We start from the raw sequence: 16,044 nt of genomic DNA on the forward strand, positions 1-16,044 counted from the left end.
AAAAAGAAGATCAGCCTCGTCTTCTTGATTCACAAAGATCCTGTACAAAATGCTCAATTGCACGCTCGTGTAAATACAGTTTACTAAAAATAACACAATGATTGACATCATGCATAAACAAGAGTATTCAAATGAGTGTTTTGAGGCCACATTCTTCACAACAAAGTTTGTCAGTAGTTAACAGTAATAACTTTACAAATACATCTTGACATCTACACGATATCAATCCAACACATTTCTTTTACATGCCGATTCAGTTTATTCATTCGCATTTAGGTTTTGCTTGGCTTAATCCAAAAGATAAGAAGTTTTAATATGTCAAAAGGTACAACCACGGAAAAAGTCAGTCACGTAGGAACCCCAAAACAACAAAGCAAAGAATAAAATACACCTCAACAACCTGTTCAAAGATAATAAACGAAAATCTACAATCTAAGGCAGGGTTAGGTTGTTAAAATGAGAGTTTTGTACATCAAAGAAGCAGAATAATAAAAAAAGCATTTGAAGAAAATCTGGGTAAACCAAAGGCTTCTTCTGTTGTCATGAGAGAAGAAAAGTAGTTTTTGTCTTCACTGTAATATTTGTGAGATTGGAACATCTGTGTTTGTGAGAGAGGAAATCTGGGGGAACTGCATGGAACAGTGATGCCACTGTTCTTTGGTATTTCTCACAGCAGAGATTTAATCTCACTTGATTTAACACACAGAAAGCATCAAAATAACTCAGCGTGGAGAATGCATGTCCTCGCAGTACATGTATGGATTTTCTCTGGGAATCCAAAAACCTGCCTTTGAGCTGGGGAAAGACGTATTTAAAATAAACAGATCAATATCTGAATACCTTACCATGTCATTCATGAGGACAACACTGATCCGCAGCTTTAACTACTTCAACTTTCACTGATGCGTTGTCTCGTTCCAGCTTTGCTTCTTATTTTAAATTGGTTACACAATCCTTGAACTTTCATGGTGATGCAAAACAGAATGAAGAGCTCATTATCCTGCAGAATAGGATAGAAGTGATACCTCTGGTGGATCTTTGATAACATAAAGTGAGTTATAAAACTCAGTAACAAGCAGCATTTACACGTTTTTTTTTTTTTTTTTGCCAATTAAACTTAAGTGTCTGAATGTGAAGTGTATGAAGGTTGAGGTGATTTGTGGCAGCTGGAGCCATGAAAATAGTTCCCATGTTGGAATGGCTGTCCTGACTGGGACCCACTGCTAACGCCGAGGTGCTGCAGGTCTGTACGCTGGCGGTCCCTTGTAGCCGTGACCTCACTGCAGTGTGGCGATGACGCTTTGTTCACCTCTCCTTGACTCCACCACCCTCTTTTGGAGAGGTGAAGGCCGGAAACTGGGGTAATGGGCTGCATCTGCTATCGTCTGTAACTGGTCAAGACAGATGAGTAAGACACTGACATGAGTGACTCATGGGCTCCGACAGGCTCGGATGTGTGGTGTGTGTGTGTGTGTGTGTGTGTGTGTGTGTGTGTGTGTGTGTGTGTGTGTGTGTGTGTGTGTGTGTGTGTGTGTGTGTGTGTGTGTGTGTGTGTGTGTGTGTGTGTGCACGTGCATACGCCACTGATGCAGATAGCCGAGCCGTGTTCTTTGAGTCTGTGTCTCTATGAATATATCTGCATGGGTCAAAACGTGTCCAGAGGAGCTGCGGGGAGCGAGTTATGGTGTGATGTCAGGTCTAATTAGCCAGCCCTGCCTCAGGCTCATTACTCACAGGCCACTGGGAGGCGGAAATCGGAAAGAAGAGGAGGGCAGCAAATGAAAAGGCCACATGGGGAGCACTCCCCGCCATCCCAGCTTCGTCTCCGCTGCTTTCTCACAAGGAACGCTACAGGACTTTGATAAGGGCACACGTACCCGACTCAAGACCTCGCATCACCCTCCTCCTGTTCCTTTATGCCTCTCCATGCGCCACGCCTCCCTCCCAGCACACAGCTGCCTCTTTCAAGCTCTCACACGGAAATAAAGTGTGGATTGAAAATTAAGTTGATAGGATCTGAGGATTAGATAGAAATGTTTTAAGCTCTGTGGTAACCATGGTAACCCATCAGTGTCTACGTTTAGACTGATTGGAAGTACCTCATCTGAATGATGAAGTTGTTGGCAACAAGACACACGTGATTAGAGATAAAGACGCAGACTTGGAGGACCCTGCAGGTAATGGAATAAATTCAGTGTAAGACACTGGACATGGAATTTGTGCAAAAATGCTTTCACCGTAGTGATTAGTGAACAGTATGGCTGATTACTGTCTGTTTAAACACAAGGCTCAATAATCAGCTCCTGAGCAAGTTTGAAGTTTCAATAATAACCTCCCTGACAAAGACTTTCTCCAAGTAAGAAAGAAAAGAAAACACTGCCGGAATAAAATAAATGTCTCTGCCTCATTGTGAAGCAGAACTAAGTGAAAAAGTCGGCAGGTCAGAATTGAGATGTGTGTGCATGTTGGACTTGCGAGTCAAAAGAAATCTTTAACACTGCAGCCCACAGCTCACACTGCTGCTCTATTCACTGTGAATACAAATACTTAAAATAAAGCCTTTTCTTCTGACAGTTTTCATTTCATTTGCTGCCTGTGAGTTGTCTGTTGGGTCGAGCGGTTCATTTAATCATACCATTCTCTGCTGAGTTCCACATCCTTTATAGGCAGGTTAAAAAGACATGTAATACATCTCTTTGACTCGCACCGAAAACAACCAAAAAATATACCCTACCTCTCTTGACGCTTCGGCAATGTGGAGGATCTCACACACACACACACACACACACACGACAACACCTCTAAAGGGCAAAGTTTGGAGTTCAAATGGTTGACATGGTAAAAGAATACATTGGTTATGATGGTATTACTTATAAGCACAAACAAAACAGCATCTAAAGGAGTACCTTGTACCCGGCATCTTTATAATGAATTTAATTTGCAGCTTCAATACGGGAGATGACCTTTACTTTTCATGAGACGTGGTGATGGCAGTGATGCTGCCCCCGTCATTTGTGGCTGTCAGACAGAGGTGTGAGAGCGCGCCGCTGAATGTGTCTGTGCATGAAGAGTGTTGCACAAGGAAAAAGCAACCATCTACAACAACGCCGACGGCTATGGTGGGTCAGATAGGCAGACTAGTTATTTCTGTGATTAGAATCATTGTTAAAGAAACAGGTGATTTGCTTTAGGAGCACATATTAAATAGCATTAAAAATGGGTTTGCAAAATGGAAACTTAATGTGGGATTCTCTGTTGGCAGTGGGGGCGTCAAAAGAAGAAAGAGAAGCAAGTGGAGGATACTTTCCAGCAGCGACATTACAACTTCTCAAAGGTCAGCTGGGAATACTAATTTAATAACTCTATAATAAAAAATTATGAGGTCATGATCTGTCTATAATATGATAAGATGTGGATGGAATAATATCATTGCATGCATACTGTAAGAGGCTTTTAATATTTATTCATGTTATGACAAAATTAAAAATTTATTCTCTTTATTGATAAACGGTATGACTCAACTTATAAGAATAAACTCATTGAAATGCAACCCAAGGAAAACATCTTTCCACATTCAGTTAACAAAACATCAATAGCCAATATATAAATCAATTATCTATGCTGATGTCGAAAGCTACAGCAACTCCTGCATAATGGAATGTTTGCGTTATCATTAACACCCACCACACTGTAAAGAATCGGAAATAATTGTCGGACACAGATGAAGTTTGAGGCTCGCTGGATCTCCAGTGCTTTTTCCTCTCTTGAAGCTGAAATTACAGCGTCATCTGCAAACAGGAGAGATTTCAGCCTCACATCAGACACACTTTGGACCTTAGTTTTGTCTTCATTTAGTCAATATACAGTCTATCACAGCACATCAAGAGACACACGGCAAGCCCACTATGTACCTCATCTGATGCAAACATAAGCTCCTTACCTAACAGTGCTGAGAGAAAGAGTTTTGCACCCTCAATTGTTGCAGTGCAGCCCACAGACAGCATGCATTTCTTTCACCAGGAAAGGCACACCGAGGTCGCGGTTCACGCAGCTCAAAATAAGAGGATCATTTTTATAAGTGCCGTCACTGTTTGCATGACAAAGGAAAATATGCAAGCAAGGTAACAGTCTAGACACCTGAGGTGTTTGTACATGGAGAATGTGATCTGTTGCATAAAAATTCATCATTCTAGGGTATACAAGGCAGCGGTGGCCCAGAGCATGGAGATTGTGGCTGGAAGGTTTGAATTACTCTTTCCCAAAATCCTGTTGAACACCCATCAAGTCCACATCGACATGTTCTCTATGTGCATGCATTGATTTTCTCAGACGACTCTGGGCTACTTGCACAATTCATTCAAGAGTTTGTGCCTCTAAATCTGCTGTGTGTGTAAATCTGCATGCATGCATGCACCCTGCTAATTAGCCAGACCTGGCCGACATGTTCTTGGTGAACAAAGCAGTTCCTGTATGTATGGATAGACGTTCACCAAAAATGAAACGCGACACACAAAACGGCTATTTTTCCTCAACCAAAGAGTATCTGCAGTGAGCAAATGATTCTTCCACTCATGGGATAAGTCTAAAGAAGCATGTTTCATCATTTCACTGTTTCAGATGTGTAATGCTCATAAATAAAAAGGTTTATGAGAATAAGTATGTTTTTCCGACAGCTCGATCTCCACCGTGGGCCCATTGTTCGCCTTCACTAAACAGTTTTTCAGCTTTCCCATGAAAATTCAAAAGATTTCACGTTTGACTTTCACTATTCAAGACACAAGGTTGTTATTTCAAACTTGTTCATGAGATTTTGAAACTTGCTTGAGATCATTGTCTTACAAGAAAAAAATATAGTTCCTTTAAGAAGTTGGTGTGCAGCCACTACTCTGTTCATTCAATAACTTAAAGTGTCACATCACAGCAAGGACATTGAAATACAAGCATATTCTTATCCAATAACTTCATTTATGCTTCACAAAAAGATTCAAATCACAGGAGTTAAAGTCCTCAATAACAGTTTACTTGAAAACTCACTCAGTTACAAGAAATTTTTTAAAATGCTGATAGTTGAATAAATGCCCGCGTCTCCGTTTGCTGCATTCATTTCCACAACATCATCCGTCCACCAGACTGTGAAACACGGATCCAAATATCCAAATAATAATTTCCATAATAATGAAAAGTGACATTGTGTTTTTGGGCTGTTCTCTGAAGTGAAGAACTAATCCGAATGTAATTAAAAGTTTATAAATGCGCGAGCATGTCTGCCGAGCGTAATAATAACTCGTATCTTCAACAGGGCGACTCATTTTTACCTTCACCTCCTGAGCGTCCTCATTTCAATCGTTACCCTTCACCTGAACCGCTGCAGGCACGCCGGGATGCAGATGAGCTTCCTCACGCCAACACTTGCATAAACACGGTCCATACGCCAATTTTAGCCTAACCAGACTCGACACATGTAGTCCCATAGGCAGCATCCAAACGCTTGCTCTCTTCTCAAGCAGGTGCATCGACCCCGGATTTTCTCTCTGAAATAACTTTGCATCTTTGAGCTTTTCTTCTCCGTCTTGACATGCACACTCAGGCACAAACTAGCCTTTGCTAAATAATGATTGAAAAAAAACACAGAGGCACAAGTCTTTTTCTTGTAATTTTCTCCCAGGACCATATTAAAGAGCTCGAGTGAAACAAGCCTTGCCAAATCTCAAGCGTTTTAAATAAGAGCATGAAAGAGTGCTGGGATAAGAACTGCCAGTCTGAATTTCAGTGATAACTTTTGATGTTACAGCCGTATCTATGGAAGACATAATCAGGCTGGAGTATGCAGGCTGGCATTCAGAAGAATGTCAGCCAAAAACTGCTTTGGATAAACAGTCAGGCGCGCCTGAGGTCACTGTCGTCGTAGCTCAGCAGCTGCTTCCCTTCGTTATCCATCCAGCCATCCATCCATTCATCCATCCATCCATCCATCCATCCATCCACAGCCAGCTCAGCAGTACTCAGCTGATTAAACACTGGTTGATTGATCTATGCAGTAATCTAAAGTTCCTGTCTTTTATTTGTGAAGTTCATTTGCATATAGACCGAGCTCTAAGAACAAATGACTCTTCGAGGCGCTCGCTCATTTCTCACAATCCATTAGACGTAGTGTTAAAACCTTGAATCCCTTTTTTAGCTTAACTGGTGACTGCGCGCGCCCCCCCCCCCCCGACTGTATCATGCTGTGTGCAGGTTCATTGTTTCACTCGGAGCGCTTGTAAATTTCGTCTGCCTTCTCACGCAAGACCAGACAGGGCTGTTAAATCTGTGCAACACCATCATTCAGATGCTTGGCATGAGGCATAAAACAAATAAAATTTAAATAAATCACATGGAATTAATTAAATGGCTAGAATAAATCAAGCCAAGTGTAAAAAAAAATTACAAAAAAAACCCCCCAAGAAATTACTTTATCTGAAGGAGTAGAAAAAGATCATTTATAGTCATTTCAATCTGAAAATATACTTCAATTAACAGCAAGAGCAAAAAGGTTGCTAATATGAACTGAGCCAAATGTCACATCTTCAGAAAGTTTTGTTCGAAGTCTGTGTGACATTGCAACTAAAAGCAGCCTCTCAGTAACAGTATGTAACTGCAAAAGCAATTACCAGGCCAGTTTCTTTCAACCGCAGCAGACCTGAGATGTATTTTGCTCTTAATCCATCAACAGGTGTGGTTACAAGGACTATAAGGACTCAGATTATATGCTATATAGGATTAACCCAAATAAATTTGCATCATGTATACACAATCAGGTCCGACGAGATGGTATAATTCTGTTAAAATCCAAACAGAGTTCGTATTGGATCGCTTTACTCTGTCAGATCTGTTAGATAATGTCACCACGTGTTGCAAGAAGAAGCACAACAATCAATAAATCCATCTCCCATCGTGGCTTCCAGCTAAAGCTGGATCACGTGTGCTGCTTGACAACACCACAGAGCAAGGCATCACTTGACTGATCCATACACTGAATCAAACGCCACTCGTGGTGCACATAAACCCAGGATACGTCACTTTCCTGTAAATGTGACAATCTGATCTCTCGATCAGACCGAATTCAATCGGATCAAAAACAAAAATATGTTGTTCGTGTAAACACAGCCGACGTCTTGCAAGTAAGAACCGAAAGCGTAGAAGTGATTCTCTGACAGACTGCCATCAAGACATGTGACAGACAGAATATTGAGTGATGGATGAAACGTCTGTCAGGTCTCCACGCTGGTGCCGTCTAAATCATCTAAATAAACTACCTTCGTCTGAGAGCTTTTAAAGACCGGAGAAAAAGTTCACGACATTTGTTCAACCTACAGTGAACCAAAGACCCATTAATCTTCCATGAGTGTTATTTTCTCTCTCTCTCTCGCTCAGTGATAAATACTTCTGACCTTGTTACTGTTTTGAAGTGGCTGTTATGAAACCGTTCAACATCTTTGACATGCACTCACTGGGATGGTTGCGTGTGGGAGGATCGGGGCCATAAAGCCCATCCATCAATAATCAAGGTTCCACCAACAGGTGCCTTTACTCAGCGATTACCAGCCACACTTATTTAATAAGTTCATACCATATGGAGAATAATCAGCTGTGGATGGATATTAAAGTGTTCGACTGCATAACACCTAAACAAAGAGCGATTTAAATCAAAGTGCATGGTGCACCGTGACGAAGCCGGTTACCTTGTCTTTCGGTGACTTTTCAATGAATAACACAAACCACAGAGACAAAGGAAATTACACAAAAGGTTACGTGACAACTAAAAAAGAAATGATTAGTCTGAATAAATGTGGTGTTTGAAGTACACGTAAACATATTACCTCGAAAGGAGTGGAGTTTTTTTTTTTTTTAAGTTGGACACCCAGATAAAGCTGCACGTATACAGAGCAGTCACATTCGAATGAGTCCAGGTGCTCTGGACTGGATTCAAAACTCAAACAGGTAAAGGTAAAGGGCTGCACAGGATTGACTCCTTTTCAGTTAAAAAGAAAAAAATAAATGTCCTCCTACTTCGGAAAAAACAAAATTTTGAAGTGGTAATAGCAATAACTGAAACTATAATATTCCCTGAATGACCAATGCCAGAACTTCAAATAGATCTGGAAGGCAATAAATTCTAATTTGACAAATTTTAACTAGCAATGTTAACAATTTTTCTTTAGATTTGTCTTCCCAATCACAGTTTGACTTATTTTATTTGTGATTTGTGTTACAACCAACATTGTCAAATTGATCTATTTTTAATATTTGGAATGAGCAGATATAGGTATAAAAAAAAAAAGTTGAGTTTCATAATTTAAACAAAATTAAAACAGCATGCTGTGTAGAATGTTTAGGTATTTGTCTTGCGGTGAAAGCTGTAAAAACGGCTCTTTTGATCACAATGGTTGCAGACTGTGTCATGGCACAATGGGAAATGGTACGAGCCTTAGGAGTGTACATCTCAAGCAAGCGTCACAAAATTACTTCAACAATAGATGGATTACACTCCCATGCATGTATAAATATTCCTTTTTCTAATGTGAAAAATGTTTCTCTGTGGAAAAGTTTGACTTGTCAGATGGAAGTCGGATAAAATCCGCTGCAGAATGACGCAGACACACACAATGGACGATTAAACTCCTTTTATTGCACCACCTGGGTATACTAAAATACGTTATTGAGTTAAAAAAGTGTTATCCATCTCGTCACTTATTGCTTAAGAACACATGAATAAAAGTCAAACTTTCCAGGAGAAACTCCAAATTCTTTCTCTGTCTCGTTTTGTTTTTGAATTAATAATATTACCCTTCTATGTAGCTCATAATGAATTTGGCAAAAGCTGCAGAGTTAAATTTGACCGAGCAGAGACGATTTTCTCTCACAGGGAAAAAAAAAAATATACAAAAAATGAAAGCCTGGGAGGTTGTTAAAACGTGCAGCATAACGGGCTGAAACATCTTCTGAAATGATTCTCCAGCCTAACACTTCAAATAGTTTATTCAAAACACAATCCAGCATCACCCAACTGTTTAACCAAGGCGTGTTTCTATCGTGAGCCAAGGCCTTAAAAAAAACAAAAAAAAAACACCCAACTCGTCTTTGTCACTGAAGGCCTGCTCGCTGCGGCGGCGGCGGCTGCATAATTACCAGAGAATGAGAACTGAGGAGCGTTCTCAAACTGCTCCGTGTAATTTCAATCAGCGGTGACAAATTGCTGCACACCCAGCTCAGATTAATAAATTAATCACTTGGGCTTGAGTAAAAGCAGCTGTGTGGACTTTAAGTTTGGACCGTGTACAAATATTTAAAAATTAGCTCAGGGCTTGCAGATGTCTTTTCTTTTTCTTTCTTTTTTTTACTTCAACAAGCACTCTGAAAACCCAAAGACAGAGAATATATACATTTTAATAGTTGAGAAAGTATTCCGCCGACTATAACTCTGTGCAAGTAGGCTTGTCAAACTTTTTCTGGAAGTCAAAACTTTTCAAAAATGTCCCAGAACTGATTGATAGAAAACATGTCTGACGTCTTGGTGCACTGAACTTCTCTCCAGCGCTGCACGGCGCCACGGCCATGTGTTGCTTATAGGCCAGATGTCCTCTTCTAAATAAGTCATAACCCAGGCTGTCCTCCTATATATATATATATAACCACTATGAGAGTTCATAATGTTTGTCAAACATTCACGAACAAGACCGAGAACGAGTTTGTGAGCACTTGAGTACTTTTTCTCCATTCCATTATAATAATAACGTAATAACCTTGATGGCTGCCAAGGCATGGTGGACTATTCATAAAGCTACATATGTGACCTCTATAGTCCCTTTTCCTTCCCCATATACTCTGAAGTGAACTGAATACAATTATAAAAGCAGTATTTCATAGTTTATTACATTTTCAAATTCTGTACGCTGTAGATTTATTCATCATATGGCTTGTCGTGCATTGATATTATGGGACGCGTCACCTCATCTGGACATCAACATCATCATTTTAGGAGCCTCGTTCACACTGCAGGGAAATGTGACCCAATTCAGATTTTGTGACTCACAAGTGACTCACATCCGACATGTTTTATGACCGTGTGAAAGCTCAAATTCCGATTTTTTCACACCACACCATCGTATGTGGTTCCAATTTGGATATTTTTCTACATGCGACTGCCTCGTCATCGACGTGTGACCGACATCACCGATAAGCGCCGGAGGAAGCGGCTCCGCCAAAATGTTAAAAGCTGTGCTCTTTTCTTTCCTCATTCTCCTTATTCTTTCCCCTCCTCATGTTGTCTAGAGTTTGTCGGCTCGTATTTAACAACTACTTGAAAATTGATGTACACATGCTGACCAGTGTTGCCAGATATGGCGGGTATCCCCCAATTGTGGAGTCAATTTCCCTTACCTCTTATTCTAACTTTGTTTATTTTGTGTGTTTATGACGTGTTCTTTATTACATATATAATAGTTTTATGGTTTTAATATGATTTCTACAAAGGTATATCTATAATCCATATTTCCTTCCGTCCTCTGCGCATTCGCTGGAAGACCCGAACCTCAGTCATCTTGTCTGTCCTCCATTAACCTGAAGGTCTGAACCTCTCCCGCACTGACATGGACTGGAAGGCGGCACTCAAACAGACCGCACACAGAACCATCCAACACATAGAACCACACGTTATTATTAGACTAACAAGCATTGTGACAGGCGCCACAGACACAAGGAGAACCTGTCAACCCGATGCTGTGAGGACGCAGTGCAAAACCACTGCACCACTCGTCTGTCAACACATAATTGTGTTCTGATTACAAATTCCATTTCAAGGCCATTTATTTTTCCCCAGGGACCAGATTGTGTCCACATTATGATCATCTATCATTAGTTTTGCCTCTTGGCGCCACACCGGTCTGGTCTGGAGAATAACTCCACTGTAGGAGCTCTGCACTGAAAGCTCAATACTTTTTTACCAGTTTCAACATGATTAAATAGGTAATAGATTCATTTCATTGAAAGATTTTGCTCTGTAATGTGAACTATTTATAACCGTTTTTCGTAGCATCACCTTGATCATAGTTAATTTATATTAATTGAATGTTTCCTTGTGCATGAGGTGAACTGAAAATCAAGGTGAAAATGTGTATTTGGTGCATTAAATGTTGTGATTTATTACTTCTTTGCTCTTTTTTTGTCACTGCTTCAGTCTTTATCAGAGAAACAAAGTCAGCTCCCAACCAAAAAAATAACTACATTCAAACGGCTCATTCAGACTGCTGATCAGCCCTGACGGTTCATCATTTGGCCTCCAGTTTGTTTCTGATCCTGCCTCTGGCTCTGCCACTTGACGCAGTCAGACTTCCGGCTCGCCTGACTTCCACCCACTTGCTCATCTGTTCCTCGTTACCCAACAGCCCCTCTCAATATTTGCACCGGCCGGTTCCACCTGCTCCCCGCCACGCTGTCAGTGTTGGCTGAGCTGCCAGCTTGTTGTTGCGCTCGGGCCATTCGGTCTGTCACCTGTTCCCATTTCTACCTGCTCCTGTTTACCTCCTGTGTCCTCTGTCGCCTGCCTGCTTTGTCCGAGGAAGCAAGCAATTAAAAAAAATCTAAATCAAAAAAAGATTGGAAAAATCCTCACCTTTTAAATTGAAAATGACAAAATTATCAACTTGTGTTAAATGTATTGGGGTAAGTGTTTGGTATCATATAAACATAGCAGCTCAGTGAACAACTGAACTCGAACCTTTGTTTTTGAACACTGGGAGGAAACTGGGGTCTAGTTTATGTTATAAGCTAAACTTATCATTATTGGAATATCAACATACACAATACACATCTGGTAAAAGTGACTGAGCTGCGATAACTTGTGTTATTCAAAATGTCAATATTGTAGATGTGAAAGGAAAGTCTGGAAAATTGCTTATTTCACAGAAATCGCATTTTTAACTGATCACATTTTGTATTGATTAAAAGCCTTCATTAGTTCATCACATGGCCACAAGGCACAGGTGGAAACTGCAGAGTGGTGTAAAATAGGAGCAAGAGAAAGAGCACTGCTATTTCGAAGAGCAAATCTCAAAACAGCATGTGTATGTGTTTGAATTTGTCCCCAGTCATACCGTCGGCACAGCAGCGAGCAAGCAGGTGACTTTGTTCATAAAGCACTTTAGACACACCGCAGTGGACCAAATCGACGTATAAAAAGAATGAATAAGATGGAAAAGTGCAGAGTTTACAAGTTTCCATAAAATAGATAAAAGATCCAGACAATATAAATAAAGCAGAAGCAGTTAAATCTAATTAAAAATGTCGAGGGCCAACGAGAAAAGATGAGTTTTAAAAAACAGACAAGGAATGAGTCTGTCCTCAAAATTAACATTATTATTATTACAATTGTTATTATCTTTCCGGCTAATCTAATAAGTTAGTTATATTCGATCTCATTAAGATAAGGTAGTTAGAGGAAGGTCTAGAGATACACTGTTCATAAATTAGAAGCCTAAACCAACTTAGAGTTCACCTGAGTGTCTTGAAATGAGAATTTGGCACCGTTTCTCTCAACACCTTTATAATACGACCAAACGGAAGACTTATCGAAGGCGATAATGTTTCCAGCACATAAGAATATTTAATGTAGGTTTTACTGTTTACCATCAAACTGCCAACTCTTTCATATCCAATCTGAAAGAAATGACCCGTTTACTTGTTCTCCCTAAACATCTCAGGTTCAAAGTCAGACTGAAGACTCTCAGAGATAAGTGGCCCGAGCGGAGGTCTGGATCAAAAACGCAGCACGACGTCTGAATTCACTCCAAATCAAACCAGATTATTATATCTTAAGCCGCGGACAGGGTTTAGCATCATGTTGAGCCACCTCCTGCAGTTTGAGAAGCCTGTCGCAGAACATTTACGCTCTGTGTGATTGCGTCTTTCACACAGGAGAAATGCCCCCCCGGGAGTCTTTGGCCAATAGTTCCAACACTTTTGCAGTGGAAATTGAACCAGGAGAGCTTCATGCAATCCAAGCCGTGTAAGCGCTCCAGCTGTGAGTCATGCAACATTGTCTGAGGGGAAAATTAATGGGGCTTTACTTGCAGAATCAGGACAAGTAGGCTGGGGAAACTGCGTCAAACACACACTTTTTTTTTTTCTGTGTCAGAACTCAAGTCAATTCCCGACATTTCAACATCTTTTGGATTCAGTCTGAAGTGCACATGATTTGTTTTCGACATCCTTGGTACAAATATTGATGAACGTCGCCAGAGATTTCAGGAGAAAGTGGAGCAGTGACATTTCAAACACTGCAGTATCAAAATAATTCACTTCTTATTAGTGGACAAGAAGGGCTATTATTATTCAGCTCAACACACTGTACTTTTAAAAGCAACTCTTTCCTAATTTATTCAGAAATTAAAGAAAAGAACGAGCACACAGCTGACTGAAGTACAACATTATAATCCACCCAAAAGATTTAGGGGTTTCAACATCTCCAACATGAAAGCAGGAGACCATTAATAATTTCCCAAACTCTCTATTTCCACATTATTACTTCAGCTCAGAGTGACCCTCTCCTGTAACCCAAAAAAAAAAAAAAAAAAAGGGTTTTAGTGAATCCATCAGGATTAAATGTGCTCAAACACGTAAGCAGAGAGTGAACGCCTTCAGCCACTCGCGTTGATAAGCAGCAAATATGCCTCTGCGAGAGAAATAAGAAGGCACTGCTTGATGAGTGAGTGGGTGTGCGAAGTGTTTAGAGGGCATCCTGCTCCCACTAATTTGCGATGCAGAAAGCCAAATGCATCCGAACACTTTCAGTCCTCCACCAGAACCGCACCGTGGAAAAAGGCCATCACACACCGATCGGCTGATCAAAGCCAGTATTACACGCGGTTGGCGAAACGAGACGTCTTTATCCCACCGAACAATATAGTCGGGAGATGAAGGGCTCCTTGTGACACCATGGGGGATTTTGGCGGTTCACATTCATTGGTTTTAACATGACTCACAGCCTCCTCGCTAAGACTGAGCACCAACAGGAGATTGACTCTAAAAATAAAGACCAGGCACCATCAGCATTTCCTCTCGCACTAAACAAGTCGCCCTGGTGCTGAAAACAGCCGCCACGACGCCGTCTGAACGCTCCCTGAACAACGGGAGACACGCAGGGCTTTGCGTGATTAGCGCAGAGGAGCACAGCCTGATCGCAGTGACCCCCCCATACACACACACACACACACAACAAGCTTTTGGTGTAAATTTCAGTGATGTGAACACAGATCTTCAAAGTGTATTTCAACATTTAATGCGTTAAGAGCGAGGGCTTACAGCAGCATCGACTGACATATGCAAAGGTCAACATGATCGGAGGGAATCCGAAAAGGTCACGCCGGGAAAATAATCAGACATTGGAATCCTTGTAGTTTGCGCGAGGTTTATCCTCCAGCTCTCGGATCATTTGGAGAGCAGCTCAAAGATAAACTGCTGGCTAAGATTCGCTGCCTTCGGTTCACTGACCCGCTGCCCTGTGCCTAAAAGCAGGATTTCTTCATGAAGAAACGCCGACATACGGGGCAAAGGGTTCTGCAGTCTTGCAACATTTCACCGACGACTGGTTGGGTCTGCATAGCAATAAGTTTGAACTCTTAACACTGCAGTTTCCATAGGAACTAAGTGATGCAGCCGTCATCTCAAATAACAGATTGATGAGACGCTTCAAGAGCAGAAACAAGACTACTTAGGTTCAAAACACCACCGAAAGGCACAGAAAATGATTTGGATATTAATTACGAGGGATTATAAGCCAGTTTTGTGAAACGTATTGAAATAACTTTGGATTTCTCATCATGCAAGTTTTGTTTTTTGTTTTTTTTTTCCACAGCACAAACATCCCAAAAAATAAACACTGCCTAGGGCAAGGCGCCTAATCTGAGAAGGAAAGTCTTCACCATCACAAAGCAGAACTGCCAAATGAAAATATGCTGTGGTATTTGCTGAGGGGCGAAATCCACAACGGGCGGCTAATTTACTTGACTTTTGTACGTGAACATTTATTCATGTCAAGCGATGCCTTAACCAGAAAATCCATCCCTAAAAATGCTGCGGCATTTTTTTTTTTTCTCCTTTTTTTTTTCTTCCCGTATCCCAGAAACACAAAATTGCATGCCTATTTTAGGTAGATAAAATTCACATGTGCCCACACATATGAAACCACTTCCGTACTCATCATGCAACTGAGAAATGTTTTGGCCATGCTGATGGCTTCGCTCAAATGATGATGTGAAAATTATTGAACAGTACACAAAAAAAAACCCTGAAGAAGAGTCAATCGCCATTTAACGAGAATCAACAAATAACCCAAGTTCAAACAGTGCAAATAAAAATATAATTAAAAAGATCACTGAAATGATGGTTTAACCATTTGAAGCCTACATGTTGTAGTTATGTGTAAAAAAAAAAAAAAAAAAATGGCTTGTAGTTCCTCCTGTTTAATTTGGTGTGGAACAATATATTCTTACATGATTCAGTGAACAGTTTGTGCTATTTTTGCCAGAGATTTCCATCCAAACTGTTTTTGCTTTTGATCGGTGTTTCAGTTTCAGGGGGCACATTGAGCAAAATTTGATTTCAACCGGACCGGACCAAAATCAGATCCTACCTGCTAAAGTGTTTCTCTTCAGACTAAAATTGTCTTTCACGCTCATGGTAAAATACTGATCCCTTTTCACAATTTCAAAACATTTGCTGCATGTTGAATGAATGACTGCATGGCAACGTAATTTATCGACGTCCAGTCAGTCTTTCAGGAAATAAAATGCCCACGGTTTTATGGAAATAACAATAAATTTACAAGGTATTTTGTGGCGTTTCAAAAGAAAACGCATTACTTTAGTTTCAGAAAATTTTTCGCATTTTCACGACAACGTTTTGAGAACGTTTACACAGAAATGGCGCAACCGCTGAAAATGATGTAGTTTTTATGTTGGGCCACTAGTGGGAGCTGTTGGTTGTTTTTGGAATGAAACTGCACACACA

General features: G+C 40.6%; 1 protein-coding gene across 1 annotated transcript in view; it reads right to left on the reverse strand.

The window, feature by feature from the left end:
• Positions 1–16,044, reverse strand: part of drp2 (dystrophin related protein 2) — a 172,776-nt gene that overhangs the window by 143,610 nt on the left and 13,122 nt on the right. The window lies entirely within an intron of this gene.

This window comes from Lipophrys pholis, assembly GCF_963383615.2.
Source record: "Lipophrys pholis genome assembly, chromosome: 6".
Taxonomy (NCBI): domain Eukaryota; kingdom Metazoa; phylum Chordata; class Actinopteri; order Blenniiformes; family Blenniidae; genus Lipophrys; species Lipophrys pholis.